The 20,444-nt window shown below is 40.7% G+C and overlaps 1 protein-coding gene and 1 long non-coding RNA gene across 3 annotated transcripts in view; one reads left to right on the plus strand and one right to left on the minus strand.

Moving 5' to 3' along the window:
- LYRM4 (LYR motif containing 4) overlaps positions 1–20,444 on the minus strand; it is a 155,410-nt gene that overhangs the window by 66,568 nt on the left and 68,398 nt on the right. The gene's annotated exons all lie outside the window — the stretch shown is intronic.
- On the plus strand, positions 2,387–6,844 carry LOC141584386 (uncharacterized). Its single transcript, XR_012517419.1, has 3 exons — positions 2,387–2,567; positions 4,372–4,540; positions 5,372–6,844. It is a non-coding gene; the product is annotated as an uncharacterized LOC141584386 (long non-coding RNA).

The raw sequence follows: 20,444 nt of genomic DNA on the forward strand, positions 1-20,444 counted from the left end.
ATCAGCCATGTTACGAAGGACAGTGCCACCTTTAAAATGAGGACCATATGCATCTGTCCCGCTTCCAGCTCCACCCAGAGTGGTAATGAGACAGAGGGATGCACAATGACAGTCTTCACAAAAGCTCGAGTTTCAATATGAAAGGGAAGAGCATTCAGTGAGCTGCATCCTGTTTGGTGTCACTAGGACATTTCTTCTCAGAGGAAGGAGGCTATTTATAAACTTAGTTAATGATTACTTCAAGGAGGGCAGGCAGAAAAAATAAATTTTTAGCTTCAGATTTCTTAAATCTTCTCTTGGTCACTATTCATTTGGTCTATCTTTCTGTAACTTTTCTTTAGTCTTTATACTTAACTAAAGACTAGTATTGGCTAACTGAAAGGTCCCCAATACTAAATTAAGGTGTGTATATATAAACATGTATTACTCCCCTCTCTTTCGAACAGATGTTGTCATGCTTAGGACGGGTTTAAATTCTAACAATCATTGAGAAGAGCTGAGAATCTAAAAGACAAGCAAGCCTTAGCATCAAAATTGAAGCTGTCTTTCAGTTTTATACAGCTAATCATTAAAGTTCTGCTCCTCAGCCAATTCAGCTTAGAGACATCATACACATAATTAATGTACAAAATGCTGCCATTCATGTGCAGATGAAGGAAGGATGCGGTCTATTTATTGAGAGCCTAGATTCTCAGTTACAAGCATTCTTTGCAAATATGATCTAAAGTAAGCAGTATTTAAATAAGGAAGGGCATTCCAGACCCCAATGTGGAAATTTCTGGGGATAAATATAAATGTGTGATCTTAAATACTGCCTGTTTTATGAGTTCTGGGTCTTTCATAGAGGGGCTCAGAGCCAGTGCATAGACAACAGCATAAACCCAGAGCTCATGCTGTGCTTTTAAAACACTGTGAAGCTACATTTAAACATCCAATTTCACATTAAAATGGGAAATCTGGAAACATGAGGACTTCATTCCCACCTCCGTTTGAACAACTGTCCTTTAAAATGTACAGAGGCTTTCTAGTCAGTCACAGCGCCCTCCACTGGCACTTCAACACATGCCAGCCTCATCCTTTGCTTGGAGAGAAGAATTAAAGAAGATAACTAGGAAAAACCATTTCCTGAGGTTTCCGGGATAAAGGGCTGGTGGAATACTAAGGGGGGAGGGGGGCCTGTGGTGGTTTTAAAACAGGGCCACACATTTTGTGACACCCCTGCCATTAAGAATTGGGGGTCTATGTTCCGGCTCCTTGAATCTAAGCTTGTGACTGCTTTGACCAACAAATGATGGCAGAAATGAAACTACGTATTTCCAAAGCTATTTCACAAGAGGCCACACAACTCTGTTTTGTTCTCCCGAACGCTCTCCTCTGCAGTTCTGCCCACCAAGTAAGAAGTCAAACTTCTCGGAGGCTACCACGATGTGAGGAAGCACTGGCCACATACAGACGTTCTGCTCTAGAGCTGCTGCTGATCCTGGCCTAGGCACCACACTCGTCTGCGGATGATTCCAAACCGCAGCCATCTGAGTACGCCCGGCGTTCCAGTCTTCCCAGCTAAGGCTGATCGCACGTGCCCTGTCGGCATTCCCAGGCCAGATAATCTGTGAGTTACAACATATACGGTGGCCGTTTTACACTATTAAGTTTTAAGGTGGTAGAAACGGATTGTTGGTATGGAATACTAAGAAATTATCGGAAATGGCTTCTTTTGTGCTACCAGTGTCATTGTCTGTTAACCTTTGCTGGGTTTTCTAAGCTTCATCTGAGATAATCAAATTGAGTACTCACCTGTCTGCAGTCTGTTCCTCCCGTCCTCAGGAACCAATGGGAAGGAGGTTGCCTGGGCAGTTTTCATAGACCGCACCCTGATGAGCAGTGTGGTTTAGAAATAAGTCTTGGCTGTTACTGAGGCCTGAAGCACCAAAGGAAGTGTGCTTATGTTATGACCTGACAGATTTGCCTTTGAAAATGAGGTTTTGGCCTTCATCTTGAACACAAGGATAATGACAGCTGCTTATCTGTTTCTTTCACAGTGGTTAAACGTTTTGGTGAATGTGTATCTTGGATTTCTAAAAGTGTGGGAATATAATTTTATCTACAACGGCATGGAGGCCGAGGCATTACTTCCAAAAGCTCCTGTACATTTCCCCAAGGCTCTCTTCACATAATTACAAATGACTAGCATTGTCCATAGGAAGATACTTGTTTGAGTTCTCCAAATAACTTATTTCAGTAGTACACATTTTGATTAGGATTGTTGGCGCTTTGGAAATATCTCAATAGATCCCCTACTGTGTAAATGTCACACATGTGCACTCAACTTGAGAATGGCAATATGAAGGGAAAATACAGAAAAGTGCAAATACAGTTGCACCATCAGCAACTGCCAGAGGACCCCTGTGTGTTTAAAAGAACTCTGCTCTTAACAGGTGTGACCACTGCTGAAATCACAGATGAGCGGACAGTTTCTCTGCTACTTAGTATCTTCTTAAGGCTGTCCTCAAATGACACAGTCCTCTTAAAGACTGAAGAAAGAAATTTTCCTAGTAATGCAGTGACAGGTAAGGATAATCATGTCCTTGGAGGAGTCTTGAATCCTAACATTTTAACTGCTTGGAACTCAGATATCTGACTAGAAAACCTACCCAGCTCTCCAGGATGATCTCTTCCTAGGTACTGCCTGTCTCTGCAGGAGCACCATTCAGTGAGACACAAGCTCTCGGTGCTATCACAATGATAATTTGGGGGAAGGATGTTTGTTTGACTTCTAGACCCAGTCTCCTATGTTGTCTTGTTAGGACATGCTGTTTCTGTCCTGCTGCTCTGTCTTGAGGAATCTTTCATTTAAGTATTTTCTTTAGTCCTTTTAGCTACAGCTGTCAAATATATCCTTTTGGCACCAGGTTATTTCAGTGACTAATAAAAATAAAAAATCCCACTAGAGTCACCAGATGCTGTGACTTGTTGTCTTCTCTGAACAGCTAGAGGACAAGTTAACACACATAGCAGTGTCTGTGTCATACTCTTACAAACAGGTCAGCTGTATTCATATGGGGATGAGAAGTGATTATCAGGAAATGAAGAAAGATTTCTTTCAAGGAAGATACTAGGCCTCGTAAGCTCCTCAAGACTGCCAACTTGGGGAATAATGCTTCTGGAGATGATGTCTTTGTTTAAAACATTTCTGAAAGCCACTCCTCACCCTGGAGTAGTGCCCATACATGTCACTACTTTTTATTTTTTAAACTATTTAATTATTTGTGAGGATGTCTGCCTTCCCCTAAGAGTGTCAGCAGCTTAAGAGCAGTGACTAAAATTGTCTTTTCATCTTATATCCCTGGTGTCTAGCACAACACTTGGCAACACAGTAGGCACTCAGTATTTATTGAATGAAACACATATCCTTTCTTTTGTGTATTGTCTGTGTTGGCAGTTTCATCCTTTGAGGGTAGATTTATCTTTTGGTAACAGTCAAAAGTTATTCACAGTCAAGTATGAAGAAAGAGGTCACTATACTACTCAATTTTCGTGTGTGTATCATAAACTCAAACTGAAGGCCATTCTGAAAAGGAAGTTTATTGGAGTAAACAGACCCTCTAAGGCAAATAATTTGAAAGGTAACACCTGGGTGTAGGAATTCTCATATGGGTCTTAATAAAATTATTCAGGCATTCCTAATCATAACTTTTTTTAAAATTAAGCTTCTAAAAGTAAATTTTTTATTTTCAGCATTAGTGGGTGTAGGGAAGAATGAAAAATACAGAAAAAGGCTGGGCACGGTGGCTCACGCCTGTAATCTGAGCACCTGGGAAGCCAAGGCAGGAAGATCACCTGAGGTCAGAAGTTCAAGACCAGCCTGACCAAAACGGTGAAATCCCGTCTCTACTAAAAATACAAAAAATTCGCCGGGCGTGGTGGCCCGCACCTGTAATCCCAGCTACTTGGGAGGCTGAGGCTGCAGAATTGCATGAACCTGGCAGATGGAGTTGCAGTAAGCCAAGATCACGCCATTGCACTCCAAAGCCTGGGCAACAAGAGGGAAACTCTGTCTCAAAAAAAAAAAAAAGAAAGAAAGAAAGAAAGAAAAAAACTAGAGATAATTCATAACAGAAAGTTTTTTAAATGGGTATTTAAATAAAGATGGACTTCATAGTCTAGCAATTGTGATCCTGTAAAAGGGACTGGGAAACATTTAGGTTTTCCATCCTGCTTCTTGTTCCATATCCTTCCCATTTCTCTACATCCCGTCCTCAAGCAAGACACCAGACTAGGTAGAATTAGAAAGACTCAGCCTTGTTCTTTCTCTGGCTTACATTTTCTTATGGCAGTCATTATGTATATTGGTACAAATGATCTTTTCCCTAGTGAGGATACAGAACGTAGGCCTCTGGGGAGATGCAATACTGGGAACGGTGTCAGAAGACAACCTGGATCAACTAAGAATAAGTGCTGCTAATGGAAGGCTGGAAGTAAGATAGGCTGAGAATCACCGAGCATGACCAGAAGCAGACAGCCTGGGCCCCATCTGACAAAGGTAACCCATTCAGGCTGAAACCTGGCCTCCTTCTACATTCACCAATCTTCAGTGAGGATGTTATATTTAATGTATTTAGTGCTACCTCTTAATCCAAATGAAAATATGTGCAAAGCTGACCTATCTAGAGCTTCTTTTTCTTTTTAAACTAAGGTATAATTTCTACATATTAAAGGATGCACATCATTAGTGAACCAAACTATCGTTTTAATAGGTAAAAGCGAGCAATTCCCTTCTCTTATAATGTTCAAAAGGGAAAAACAAAAGCAAATGAATTCACTTTTAGCATTGATATCAAATACCTCAAGAATGAGAAGAAAAACCTAAAGACATTTATTCCCTCAAATTATTTTCAGTAAAGTTCAAAAAAGTTACAAGCCAAAAAAAAAAAAAAACAACCACACAAGATAAAGCACAAAAAGATGAGGGTTGACTTTACATAGTTCATGTGAAATGGCAGGGAAAGAAGAATCAATTCTGCACACCTCAAATCAAGTTGCATTCTACATTTAATAGAAGTGGTCCTCAAAGTGAACTTTAGAAATTGCTTTGCTACCTAGTCTGTCACTGCCCCTTAACTGTCATGGGAACAGAGAACCTTTTTTAACCACCACAAAGACAGCTGGTGAGGAATCCACTCTAGTAAACAGCACAGTTACTCAGTGGATGTCAGTGCTTCAGTGTAGCACTGACACTGCTACATTCTTATCTACACTCGCCCAGGTCTATGTGAACATCCTGTCCGTCGCCTTTGCACCATTTTACTTTTCACATATCTGCCCATCTAACACTGCCTAATAAACACCTGTCTCTCTCTATTCTGTTTTGCAGGCTTCTGTTGCTGACGCTTTCAGAGTCCCCTTGAAAACCTGGAGGAACCAACACATACTCAGGACATTCTCCACACACATAAGGATGGGTCCTGGACAGACTGTGCCCACATGGGCACAGTGCTTCTGAAAGCAGGGACCGTCAGGTGATTCTCTCACTTGCTCACGACACACACCACTTTCCAACATGTATTCAAAACATCCCAAAAGAAGAGCCTAACGAGGTCTGCAGGCAGCGCCTATGAACCGCCACAAGTCTGGTTGCAAGGCATGGCTTACTGAGATAAAATTGCAACCAAGTGAAAATTTAGCTGAAATGTGGATCAACAGTGACTTCCCTTTACTCCTTGTCTTCCCTTGGAACACTGAATGAAACAGAAAATGAAAACACTTACTGTTATCATCCAGGCAATGTGGGCAAAACCCCGAGAGAAGAGCACACAGGTCACACAGGAGATAGGAGTAGAGGCCAGGCCAGGGTGGGGAATCAGGCTATTTTTGGCGAAAGAAAGGCGTCCTATATCAGCATTCTCAGTACATTTATTTTACAGCCCCAAGAGGAAATAGCTTTCCCCAAAACAGCACCATGAGGCTGCAGTAAAGCTGAGGAGAAGCTAGGGAGGGAAGCTGCCATCTCAGCCTCAAGGTCAAGGATGCCTGGGCCTAGTTTCCAGGGCTGGCCTGCACTAAGTCTCTGCGGGGCAGGCAGGGGCCTCACAGGTTTCCTGTCTCAGGATGCAGCTTTGACCCAGGCTCAGGGGAACTTGAAGTTACAGAGTAGGAAAAAGAAAAAAAATTACAAAAATGATTAAGCAGTGGTATTTCCAATGAAAATTTTCTTTTCAGAGTTTTCTTCTGAATAGGAGCAAGGATGGGGCAGCTGCCTCTGCCTCAGGGTGCTCTGTCACCTCTGAAGGATGTCAGGTCTTGACCAGCCCACTGGAAGGAGGTTGCAGAATCTGCTACCACCATGGGGGTGCCTTAGCTGATAGAGAGCTTCATAGTTTTACGTGTATTACCTATTCTGACCCAGACAGAGATAGAAGAAATGCACAAAATAAGTGGGATCAAAAGTTTCCTCTGGCCCAGCATGGTGGCTCACACCTATAATCCCAGCACTTTAAGAGGCCAAGGTGGGTGGATCACGAGGTCAGGAGATCAAGACTATCTTGGCTAAAACACGGCGAAACCCCATTTCTACTAAAAATACAAAAAATTAGCCAGGTGTGGTGGCACAAACCTGCAGTTCCAGCTACTCGGGAGACTGAAGCAGGAGAAGAATCCCTTGAACCTGGGAGGTGGAGGTTGCAGTGAGCCGGGATTGCGCCACTACACTCTAGCCTGGACGACAGAGTGAGACTCTGTCTCAAAAAAAGAGTTTCCTCTGATTGTGCCTCACTGCTACACAGGGTTGAAATACAGTGAGTTCCTTTTAAGAAAAGAAGTTTACTGGCAGTTCAAATCTGCTGTTTCAAAAGCTGAATAAAGCATGTATTTTTACATGCCCTTGTTAGACTAGAAAATGATCTATAGGTCATGAGTTTGCTGCTTTTCTTCTCACTGAGAAGTAAATGCATGATTGCAAAATAAAAAAAAAAAAAGAAAAAGAAAGAAAAGAGGAAACATCCCTCAATAACTCAAAGTTAGAGCTAAGTTTTTTCCCCTTATTATGATAAAATATATAATATGTAATTTGCCATTTAAAGCCCTATTCCAGAAACCTATTCATGTATTTAAAAAAAGTGTTTAATTATTCATAACAAAATTTACCATTTAAACTGTAATTATGTGTACATTTCAGTGGCATGAAGTAAATTTACATTATTTTTCTACTAACACCACTATCCATCTCCAAAATTTTTTCATCTTCCAAAACTGAAACACAATACCCATCAAACACCAACTCCCCATCCTCCCTGCTTGGCATCCCCCAACCCCTGGCAACCACCTTTCTACTTTCTATCGCTACGAATTTGACTTTACTAGCTCATATAAGTGGAATGGCACAGTATTTCTTCTTTTGTGCCTGGCTTATTTCACTGAGCGCAATGTCCTCCAGATTCCTCCGTGTTGTACATGTATCAGAATTCCCTTCCTTTTTAAGGCTGCGTAATATTCCATTGTATGTATAGCCCACATTTTGTTTATCCAATCATCCATCCATGCACACTTGGGTTGCACCTGTTTGCTACTGTGAGAAACGTAGCTACCCACACAGGGGTACAAAGACCTAGTCAAGATCCTGTTTTCACTTCCTTTGAGTATAGAGCCAGAAGTGTAATTGTTGCATCCTATGGTAACGCTGCATTTCATTTTCAGAGAAACAGCATGACTAAGTTGGGTTTTATAATATTTTGCCAAATTATGCTTACAACACACTTTAGACTATGGGTCTGTTTATCAATAATTTCTTACTGTGCCTAATCATAGGAGATAGGTATGGCAGACAGAATCTTACTATGCCAGTCACTCAGAATAACCAATTTCCTTTACTTCTGGACACAAACCAGTTTCTTAAGCAGAAACAAACAAGGGTAAATCTCAACACAGAACCACAAATTATGACTCAGCTAAATAAAGAGATTTATTTATTGAGCTAATCTGACAATGCCAACATCTTACAGGAGCTGATTATCAATGAAATCTGAAGGGCCGCTAACCCTAGAGGTCTCTGCAGAACCCATGGATTCCTCTGCAGTTTACACCTCCTGCTGCTCCACACAGTAGCTCTTCTCCAGGGTTATCATGCGTGGTGGTACAGGTGTACACTGTGGCAGTACTGACTTTCTTCTTCAGTGTGTAACTGTTGTCTCATGATTTCCTTCTTGTGACAATGTCCATGCCTAGCTCAGTTTTCCTGTCAAAATTCAGCCTGCAGTTTCATGCTCAGCATCTATGCTAAGGATCTTCGAAGAGCCTGGCTCTATGTAGGCCCCAGCATCCTCAGGGTAGATCCTCATTGCATCCCTAATGTTATCCAACCTTAGGTAGGTTGCAACTTGGATCTCACCACCATTTAGAACATATTTGAGCCCTAGACTTTGACTCAGTCTCCATCCTCCCACTTTTCTCAGGCTGTCACCCCTGAGCTTGCTCTTCCTCAGTATAACCTCTGGTTCACTGGTTCCTCCTATTCTCCTAGCCCAGAGTCCCCTCCAGCTTCCCAGCTGCTCTGCCAGCTTAGAACTGGTGACCCATCACTGCAGTGATTCTCTCGTGAATACCCTTGCTTCACCTGACTTCTATTGCTGCATTCTCCTTGCCAATCCTAGCCTGGAGAAGATGGCACCAACCTCTCTCCCATCTGTGCCAGAACATTGTAAAACAAGAGTGATTGGTCTTGCTAGTGAAGTGTGTCACTCCCCTTTCTTATCATTGCTGTACAGCTATCCTTGAACTCATTCTTAATGGAATGCCCCTCAACATCCCTACATCCACCACTACTGAACCCTTTTCACTTTTCTCAAGCAACACATCTTAATCCTACAACACAGACTTTATGCACAGAGTTTTGTTCTCTTCATTTAATTTTTTGAAAGGATCAGGCCCAGTTAAGATGAATTTTCATGCCATATAAACAAAAACATGAGAGAAATAATGGAAATATTTGATTATACAATTACAAGTTTAAAAACTCAGGTTGAAAGAGGAATGACAAGGTAGGAAAAGAAAATGTGAGCTTCTTCAACTTCTTTGCCTTAGAATTGTCCTACATAGCTCTCATTTGTTCTCTCCCTCTTTTCTTCCCTGACGTATTGAGGACTCGTGTAGGAAATTCTACTTTTCCCTTGTTGCCCTAAGACCAGGCTCCGTGAATAGTTTTCTATGCTGTATGGTGTCGCCAATGATTTATTTTGCATTGGCTTTTCCCACTTAGTCAACACACACAATATAATCTTCACATCCTTATAAAAACCACAACCTAAAATCCAAAGAAAACAAAACACAACCCCACATGGACCCATCTGCCCATTCCCTAGATTTTCAAATGGTCGTTCTGTCCTCTCCTCTTCACCACCACACTGCTCCTCTAGGTCTGACGCCCCTGCCTCCTGATCATATCATGTCCTCTTCTGCTCTTCACCACCACACTGCTCCTCTAGGTCTGATGCCCCTGCCTCCTGATCACATCCTGTCCTCTCCTCTTTACCAACACACTGCTCCTCTAGGTCTGGTGCTCCTGCCTCCTGACCACATCCTGTCCTCTTCTGCTCTTCACCACCACACTGCTCCTCTAGGTCCAGTGCCCCTGCCTCCTGATCATGCCCTGGCTTCAGGCTCCTGTGAGCTAATTCCATTCTTTCCCATGGGCACAGCTCAACTGACCACCCTGTGAACTCTCTGTAAGAGATGTGGCCAATACCACACCTTGCAACTCTCTTCTTTCTACTGCTCTTCTCAGCCTCTTGTCTCTCTGGTCACTCCCTCTAGGCAATGTAGTCCAGTTTCACCTCTTATCAGATGACTTCCAAACTCGGGTCTCCTGCCCAGTAGCCTCTGAGCTCTAGGTCTGCATGGTCACCTGCTTGCTGAATGTACCCAGAAGACACAATACTGGCATCTTAGACTCAGTCTGTCTCCAAGAGAACTCCTTGCTTCATATGGATCCCGTTTGTTCCTTATTGCTGTTAATAGCATTCCTGTTGAACCAGGCAACAAATACTCCCCGCATCCCCAAACATACTTTGTAATAAGTAAACTTTATAACAAATGAACTTTGCCTATAATGAGGCAGCCCAGACTGGTGACCAGTGCCCTGCCTGGGAATCAGGTGCTATCTCCTCCAGTTCCTGTAACTGCAGCTATTTTTTTTTCTTGTTATTAAGCTGAGACAGGTATTAATTAATGTGACATTTCTGAACCCCTATGATATTATGTAGAAAGAATGAAGATTTGAATTAAGCCAATGATGTTAATATTTTAAAATCGGTTGAGTTGTAAATGTAGTAACTGGTTTTGTAGTGACCTTTTTTTGTTGTTTTAGTTACCCTTGAAGGTGTCTGAAGACTTTAATAGAAGCAGCCATATTAGATTAGTAACTGCTTTTTAAATTGGTTATGGAAATATAATTTAGCTTTTAATCAATGCTTAAATGTTTAACAAAAATCCATTTTAAAGTTTCATTTATTAGATATGTAAAATTAATAAACTGATCATTAAACTGAGAATAAACTTGTAAGTGGCCATAAGCCCTCTAGATATTGAAAATCCATCAATACTTTAGATGCATATTATACACATCTCTTTTCATCCTAAGAGTGGTTTACAGCCATAACTTTAGGAGAACCCAGGGGCTCAGAACTTGAGCTTGAATATGTGTATTTTAAAATGGTGACCCTGTTTGAGAACCACTGTTAAAGCTCATCCTTTAATCAGCCATGAGAGAGGACAGTAATCAGTGTGGCCTATAAAACAACTAAATCACCAGTTAAATCTAATTTTGCTTGACATTCATGGACCTTCTATATTCTTTAGCTGAAATGTATCAGTATTGAAAGAGGCCACAGCCTGAGAGTGGGGAATATTTTATGTTATAGAGAAATTTTTATTGTTAAAGATTTAATCTGCATGCATGCTTTATTTTTATAATCTAGCATTTGCTATATACAGTTGTAGAGACTATAATGAAAGCATAAATCTTAGATTTTAAGTGAAAGTACCTGGCAGATTTATATTACTTCATTGCTAAAGCTTTTTCTTCCCTTCACCTCCCTTTCCTCTCCAGGGTTTAGGCTCCATGTGCTACCAAAACTAACCTACAGCTAATGTGCATTTATTTAGAAAGTCGTTCAGGGATCAAGCCTCTAGCTGGCTAATCCAGAGCCTATGGGGACATGGTTGGAGGAAAGAAAGAGAAAATAAAATGTGCTGTGTTGTAATTCCAGCATTTATGATGCATAAATGAAAGGTTCTCTGTGTTCTATCCCTGCACAGCAGCCTCTGTCAGCTGTTGGAAAAATAATCTTAAATACTTAAATGTAGAATTCTGCAGCTTTCAGTGGCATGCATTTTTTTTTGTTTAAATTTAGTGAAAACAGGTTATATAGTGTGTAGCATATAAGCAATTCATTAAATGGCAACTGCTATTATTATTATATCCATAATCATATATAGTAAAGCAAAGGTTTCCTATTCAAAAGGAATTGCACCAATGCAATAAAATTGGCAAAAAAAAAAAAAAAATTTCTGGAGAATAAGCTTACTGCTGAGTAATTCTGCTATGCCTCTACAATCTCCAATTTTGAATTTTACATCAAACCTCAGTTTTCTCTCTATTCCCACACCCCTTATCTTCCCCTTTAGATACAAAAAATAAAGTGTATGGCACAGAAGTGGGCATTCCTCATCTTTTGGCTGTGCAGTTTTGTGACTAGAAATAAACAAAATGGGACAAAAACAGTCTGAAAACTAAATAAGAAAGCAAGCCTGGATCTTATTTAATGCTCCACTTGAGCTGTTAAGAATAATAAGAACCACTGGAGATTTATTGTATAACATGGGGGCTATTGTTAATAATAATGTATTGCATACTTGAAAATTGCTAAGAAAGTAGACCTCAAATGTTCTCACGATAAAAAAATGGTAAGCATGTGAATTAATAGATGTGGTAACTGAATTAACTAAATCATTCACAAGTTACACATCTATCACAATATCATGTTGCACACCATAAATATATACAATTTTCTCTCGTTAATTTTTAAGAAAGAGTAAGAACCAAAAGTCATACTTTTTTCCTTGTGCATCAAAGCTTTTATAGAAGGAACTAAGTGGTAATCTAGTCCATTTTCTTATCTTCAGACTTGCCTGCATTGAAGACAAATATTTTTCATATATATCTTAAAGGTAATGATCCCAAGATGTCTACTTTTCAGGTATTCAAATAAATAAACCCCAACAATCTAAAGCAGGATATACATGGTGAGTGACATGGAACTTCACAATAAAGGGGTTCAAAATTAAAACTGGATCATCTCTCTTCCTTCTCTAAAAGAGCTGTTCCTTTAATGGAACAGAAGTTACATTTTTCTTTTTCCCCATTTGAAGGCAGTAGATATTAAACATCCTAGTGTCCAAAAGGGACCTATATTAATAGGCACATAGCCATAAGGATTGATTTTGCTTTGTGGAGATGCCGTTCAAACTATAGAAAAACAAAAAGTCTTGCTTATATTTTATAAAGAGCAATCTTATTAACATTTTAGTAAATTAATTTAAGCCATCTCGTATTTAGAAAATGGATCTTGTTCTTCAAAGAAAACAAATGAGTAAGATATACGTAGCTTGAGAGTTCATGCTTTTGTTTTAAGAACAAGTAGACCCTTTTACTCATATGCCCTGCATTGTAACACCCGCTCATTCACCCAGCAAACTCTTGCTGAGCACCTGCTGTGGATCAGGCATTGTTCTAGGTTCTGCAGTTAAGAAAAAACAGTCCCTGATATCCAGACACTCTGAGAGGGTGGCAAATGAACCAATGGTCTTTGCAGACATCAGTACAGAAAAACAGGGAGCTGTGGAAAAACAAATCCTCATCACACCTCTGATTACACTTGGAAAGGCTCCTCCCCCAGCACAGGTCCAAGTACATGGTCGAGGTCTCACGAGGTTGCTGCCTCGATTTCTCCAAGGCTCACGTCGCAAGCCCTGCCTCTTGCCAATTGTGCTCTGGAGTCCCTTCCTCCCTGCCCTGGGTCTTCCCTGGCCCCTGTACTTACTTTGCTGCTTCACAACACTCTCCCACCTGGTTCCTCGAGGGTCAAGTCTGCCCCTTGTTAGCATGAATCCCAATACCTGGGTGAAAGTCTGGCACAAAGACAAGGATAAATATTTGTCCAATGAATGAATGGGTGAACGAATGAATGGATGAACGAATGAATAAGGATGCTGTGTCCCTCAGTGACAAAACAATGACCAACCATCTCCCCTGTGCTCAAGCTAAGGAAAGAGAGAAGTCGGCTAAGCCAGTGGAAAGAGAACAGGCAGTTAAGACTGCTGGAATGGAGATTTTCCGAGAAGAACATGGCTTGCCTTCTGCTAGAACATAAGCTTCTGTAGATATACCAACAAATACTGGTAAGAAATAGGTTTTGAATTCAAATAGCTCTGAACTGAGATATAAAGAGAATACAAACACACACCTACTTCATCTGAGATGAGCTGCATAAAGTGCACAGTGTAATAACTGACACCAAGAGGACATTCAACATGGCTAAATCTAATCTAAATCTAGTCTCTGCCCACAGCCACCCCACAGTCCAAGAGGAGGGACACTGCAAGGAGGCTGAGAAATAAATACTAAGTGGTTTTCTCAGGGTCACACGGCTAGTTAGTGGTGGAGATCTGAACTCAGGCTTGTCGGGTTTCAACACCTGTGCTCTGAACCACCATACTCAAGTGCGATGTCACTACAGGAGACAAATTTCAGTCATCCTTGCAGGAGACAGGTGTGTCATGGTGGTGGATGTGATCACAGGGAAGGAAAGGAACCAATAATGAAAGTTTGGGGAGTGCCTGAGTTTTAGATGGACAGAGGGGAAGGGCCAGCAGAAGAAACTGGGCCAGGGCCAGAAGAAGGGGAGGCAGGAGTGAGGAGGGCTGGAGAATCTCCTGGAGTGACTAGTCAAAATGGTCAGATGCTGTGAACAGGTCAAACTGAACGAAGGCATGCAAAGGCATGCACACGTTTTTGGCTATCGCAACCCTGGGTATCTGTGCAGGAGTTGGTCCAGCACAGCATAGGGGGTACTGCTTGGATTCCAGCGGGCTGAGGTATTAAGGGGAGGGAGGGAAGCTTGTGAGTGCAAATGACCCTGCAGAAAGAGAAGGAGAAAAGAGCTGGGCAGAAGGGTGACTTGAAAGCCAGGAAGCCAAAGGCTTCTTTCTGAACTGGGGAGACTGGAATGTGGAGAGGAAGAAGGGGAGGTTTAGGAGAGCAGACAGCTGAAGGAGCAGGCTTAGCAGCATCACAGAGGAAAATGTGGTAACTTGGAGCAAAGCAGACCAGTTATTTCAGCAAAAGGACAAATGCTTCCTTTGGAAGCAAAATGCGGGGAACTGAGGGTGTTCTGGCCTTGCATTCTGCTATGTTTGACTAAGACAAAAATGTCTCCTTATTCCATACATGATACTAGGACAGGAGAAAGTTATCATTTTGGAGAAGGTTAAGCTGAACTCCTATCACCTTTCTTATACCAAAATAACTTCAAAATATATCAAAAATTAAACATTCAAAAAACCTACGAAAACATAAGAAAATGCAAGAGTTTTCATAATCTTGGAGTGGGAATTAAGCATGACACAAAATTCTAAGGCAATAAAGTGAAATGTAATACATAAAAATTAGAATTGTCGGCCAGGTATGGTAGCTTGCACGTGTAATCCCAGCACTTTGGGAGGCTGAGGCAGGTGGATCACTTGAGGTCAGGCGTTTGAGACCAGCCTGACCAACATAGTGAAACCCAGTCTCTGAAAAAAAAAAAATACAAAATTTAGCCAGGGCGTAGTGGCATGCACCTGTAATACCAATTACCTGGGAGGCTGAGGCAGGAGAATCATTTGAACCAGGAGGCGGAGGTTGCAATGAGCCGAGATTGCACCGATGCACTCCAGCCTGGGCGACGGAGCGAGATTCCACCTCAAAAAAAAAGTCTATAAAAGAATAGCAAATGTGGCCGCAAAATAAATGACAATCAAGGAACTGTAACAAATATAAGAAACAATACAACGGTGAATAAATGATACAGAAAAGAGCACATGCTAACAGCACAAAATATTCTTAGCATGACCCCTAACAGAAGAGATACTATCTTTCACATACTATGTTGATAAGAGTGAAAATACGTAATCTTCTCAGGGCTGAAGAGTCAGGGTGAAGACAGGGTGCCTGGGACAGTAAGTCGTTCAGTACACGTTTTAAATGCCCATACCCAGTGACTCAGCCCTCCTAGCTCAAGGCCTTTGTCCCTTCACAGAGACACACATATCAGCTTGTTCACTACAGCACTGTTCATAATGGCAAAAAAGCTGAAATTATTGTAAACATCCATCATTAAGTGGCTAGATAGATTACAGCATGTCCACACTGTGGAGTATTTGACCATTAAAAATAAAAGGCAGGTTTATATGTTCCAATATGGAATAATATACAATGTATATATTGTGTTAGTGGGGAAAAAAAAAAGAAGCTGTAAGGGAGTATTTTTAGGGTAACCTCATTTGTGTTAAACAAACAAACAAAAGAGTATACACACAATCTCTCTAAATGCACAGGAAATTTCTGGAAGGCTACATAAGAATCTTTATGTGGGAAGTAAGATTTTGCAGTCAGGAGAAAGGGAGAGGAGATAACTTTCCTGTTGCCTTTGAAGTTTTGTGTTTAAATTTCTAATATTTAGAATGCATTGGCCACGTGTGGTGACTCACACCTATAATCCCAGCACTTTGGGAGGTTGAGGTGGGAGGACTACCTGAGGCCCAGACCAGCCTGGGAAACATGCTGAAACCCCATATTTAACAACAACAAGAAAAAAACCTAGCTAGGAGTAGTAGCATGTGTCTGTGGTCCCAGCAACTCAGGGGGCTGAGGTGGGAGGATTGCTTGTGCACTGGAGGTGCCCTGAGATTTGCCTGGGTGACAGAATAAGACTCTCTCTTAAAAAAAAAAAAAAAAAAAGAGAATGCATTATTTTGATTTAAAAATTATAAGTAAATAAATCCAAATTTCAGAAAGATTAAGTTAACTCAGGCTGTAAATCAAAGGAGGATAAATGAAGGAGATTATTGGTTGTGCTTTTGTTCTTGTTTTCAACAAATAACAGTGATCATAATAATCATATCAAATACTCATTAAGAGCTTTGGATCTTAGTCTGAGCAGTCTGGTTGTGAAAAGTGGCTCATTTACTTACTAGTGAGTGACAATGGGAAAGTTAATTAACCTCTCTAAACTTGTTTCCTCATCTTATAGTACTGGTTTGAGGATTAAGGGAGACAGTGCATGTAAATCATTTTGTGTAGAGCTTGGCACACAGTAAGAACTTAATAAATATGACCTACTATTATTATGATATATTTTCTGAGACAGGGTCTTGACATGTCACCCAGGCTGGAACGCAGTGGCATGATCATGGCTCATTGCAGCCTTGACCTCCCGGGATCAAGGAATCCTCTCAACTCAGCTTCCTGCGGAGCTGGGACCACAGGTGCATGTCACCATGCTGGCTAATTTTTGTATTTTTTGTAGAGATGAGGTTTCGCCATGTTGCCCAGGCTGGTCTCAACTTTTGGGCTCAAGTGATCTGCCTGTCTCATCCTCCCAAAGTGCTGTGACTACAGGTGTAAACCACTGCAAGAGGCTCCCAGGGTGCCTGGCCCAACTATCATTACAAATAGAACTCCATGTCTTGCTGTTTTCTGAGCTGTATTATATACAATTGTTATTAATATTTGCCTCTTGCTAATATCTTGTTTTTAGATTATGAAACATTATTATCACATTTCAATTTCACAACAGCCTCAGTTTTACCTGTTTTGGAGAAATTAAGTAGTTAGCCTAAGGTTAGTGGTTAGCCTAGGATTTGAAAGCAGATCCGTGACTTCAAGAGTTTCTGCCACTCCAGCACAGCTGTCTGAAGGCCAGTAAGCCACAAGTCCTGGTGCTCTGACATGCATTTAGGGTGACTGAAATTCCAGCCACAAGGCACCATGAAGCCCCACATTATTCCACATGGTGCCTAGGACAGGAAAATTCAGAGCTGCTTATAACCCCATTTTGTTGATGAGTATGATTTTGAGAGCTTTTAAATTTGTCTACAATGCTAGCCATGAGATTGAGAAGAGTTCAAAAGCAAAAAAGTAAAACACACAAAGGTGGCTAAATCACCCGTCTAAAAAAATCAGTACATACTTCACCTAATCTATGAATCTAATCGCTGTTCTCCCCAAATCTAGACATTTTCACTGTAATATTAGTGTGTTCAGTAAATCTTTATTTAACAAAAGTTTATTGGACTCAAACCTTTTCCTGGTCTATAAAAGTACACTGATATTGAAGTCTCGATTTAATAGATAGAACAAAAAGAATTTAGGTAATTTTCCCAAGTCCTTTAGTGATTTAATGACAGAACCAGATTTGAATTCAGAGTCTCCTGGTTTCTAATTTGCCTCAAACACTTCACAAAGGAATTATTTCCTCCTCACTTTAATTTTTTTCGTAGGATTTTCTTGGAATCAGTTCTGAGTTGATTTTAGAATAATAAAGTATTACAGTAAGTACAGAGTAGATAGTACTGGAGTCTCAGTAAATTCCTTAACAGACCTCAAAGCAATCGATTTGCTTGAGGATTTTTTTTTCTTTAAACCAATTTGGGTCAAACTGAGAATGCTCAACATTTTTAAGTAGTAGTACTTCTAAATGCTCTCCTAATAGATAGACGGATGGATGGATTTTAGTACAATGTAACTCTGCTTAGGAAAACCCATTTATAAAAAACTTCCCTTGGTATTCTGTAGTAACACCGTATCTATTCTAACAGGCTTTGACGTTAATTATTCAATTAAATGACATCTATTTAATTAAAATAATTTCCCCCCAATATACGCATGGGGGACATACACATGCATGCATGCAGAGCATGATAACATGACCATCTCTCATGTGACTCAAGACACTGAATTCCAAAAACCAGTCATATGCCACATAACAAACTCCACATGACAGCAGTCCCGTAAAATTATAATGGAGCTGAAAAATTCCTATCATCTAGTAATTCTGCCATTGTAACACCATTGTGCAATTGGCATTACTCATATGACGTCATAAGGCTGATGCTAAATCTAGTATCTGGAACTGCAGAATGATGTGATTAGAGAAAGCCTGAGAGAGTTTCTTAGGTAATATGGTTTTGAGAATTTTCCGATTTAAATTTTGCAAACTAAAGTTTCTGAACCTGAGCCCATGGCTTCAGGAACTTCTAGATATGTTATGCAAAACTTTGTCTCTGTGTATATACATACTTATTTCTGGGGAAAAGGTAAAGAGCTTTTCTTTTTTTTTTTTAATCACATAAACACATTGTATTAAAAACTTGCCTCATATGCCTTAAGAGCATACATATTATTTAATCTAGTTATTTTAATGACATAAATTTTTCCTAAGAAAAAATCAGGATGAGGCCGGGCGCGGTGGCTCAAGCTTGTAATCCCAGCACTTTGTGAGGCCGAGGCGGGTGGATCACGAGGTCGAGAGATCGAGACCATCCTGGTCAACATGGTGAAACCCCGTCTCTACTAAAAATACAAAAAATTAGCTGGGCATGGTGGCACGTGCCTGTAATCCCAGCTACTCAGGAGGCTGAGGCAGGAGAATTGCCTGAACCCAGGAGGCGGAGGTTGCGGTGAGCCGAGATTGCGCCATTGCACTCCAGCCTGGGTAACAAGAGCGAAACTCCGTCTCAAAAAAAAAAAAAAAAAAAAAAAAAAGAAAAAATCAGGATGTACATAAAGATACTTATGGCAACACTGTAATAGAAAAATAAAATTAGGGACCAAGTAAATTATTGTTTTCCCTAATTTAGGGACATTTAGGGAAAACAATAAACAAATAAGCTATAAACCGAAATACTAGAAGCTACTAAAACAACATGAGTTAAGAGAGAATTGGGTCACATGAGAAAGTTCACCATGCATTTGGTAAAAAGAGGTTATGATCCCCAGAAGACTAGAAAGTGAACCTAGGTCTCCATTTTTGTCCATGTCAGTGGTCCAGGCAGGTTGGATGACTGTCACAGACAGCTCAGGGAAGCAATCTGAAGTCCTTTTGATGCCAGACTGACCCCATGTCTCTGAGTGGAAATAAGAGCTATGTGTCATTTTTGGGAAGTATATAACGAAAAGATAAGACCTGAAAATGTACTGTGAGAGAGTATTTTCACTGTCTTGAGGTAAGGTCATGAGTTTGTTAAACTAGGAATGAGAACTGAGATAGATTCATGAGAAGTTTACCTGATTGTAATTTAGGACTTATCCCACTCATTAAAAGTGGGCCCTCCTGTGTTATTAAGAAGATAACTTGGTGATCACAGAATCAGAAAAATCACCATGTTGCAAACACTAATGTAACAATTGATTCAGGCAAGGGATATTAATGGGTCTTAAAACCACTGGATGAAAGATTGTTGGGGAATAGATTTATTAATTACAAAGAGAAACACTATGTTTACAGTGTAAATATCTGGTCAATTCTACTCTAACAAATGATCAAACTCAGCACAAATCAATAATGGTACAGCTGACATTACGGGCCTCCTGATGTGGTGCACTGGGAAGAATGCCATATTACTTACGTAGTTCTCCTGCCAAAAGTGCTTATTCTGAGTGTCATCTTAGAGAAACAATCTGACAAATTCAGATTGGACAACATTCTGGACTGAATACATCAATGTCATAAAAGTTAGGAAAAATGCAGGGGAACTAATACATGCAGTGCTTGATGCTTGCATGGATTCTGGATAAAAAGAAAAGAAAATTATAAAAGATACTATAGGACAGTTGAGGAAATTTGAAAATGAAGAGTATATTAGAAAGGGCAATGGGCTTATAATCCACCTTTTCAGCAATATGAAGTGTGTTGTTTCCTCCACTGAGCATCCTGGGTCTGCTCCCCACAGGACTTTGTGAAAGACATTTAGAGTTTGCCAAGGAAAGAAAGCCATCTACTGACTAAAGATGGCCTGGGGAAGGGTGGTGAAGGGGTCCCATGTGGGTAGAGAATGGCGGGGGCAAGGCAGGAGGCCAGTACATAATGTCCTCGCCTGGAGGGCAGGATGACGACAGTGCACACAGCAGGACACAGAGCAAGGTTCTGTCTCGAAAACAAAAAAAAAAAAAACAAAAAACAAAGCGTGTTGGACCTAAGAGCTTACTCCTGGATTGTGGTTCGGTAGGCATAGGTAATAGGTAATAGTCCTGCAGGAGAAGGCCTCAAAACGCAAGATTCCTTAAACAAGAAGATGAAAGAGCTGACATGACAACAACAACAATGTGCTTGGAGGAAGCACCCCTCTCTTAACTCATC

This window comes from Saimiri boliviensis, chromosome 4 (genome assembly GCF_048565385.1).
Source record: "Saimiri boliviensis isolate mSaiBol1 chromosome 4, mSaiBol1.pri, whole genome shotgun sequence".
Lineage (NCBI taxonomy): Eukaryota > Metazoa > Chordata > Mammalia > Primates > Cebidae > Saimiri > Saimiri boliviensis.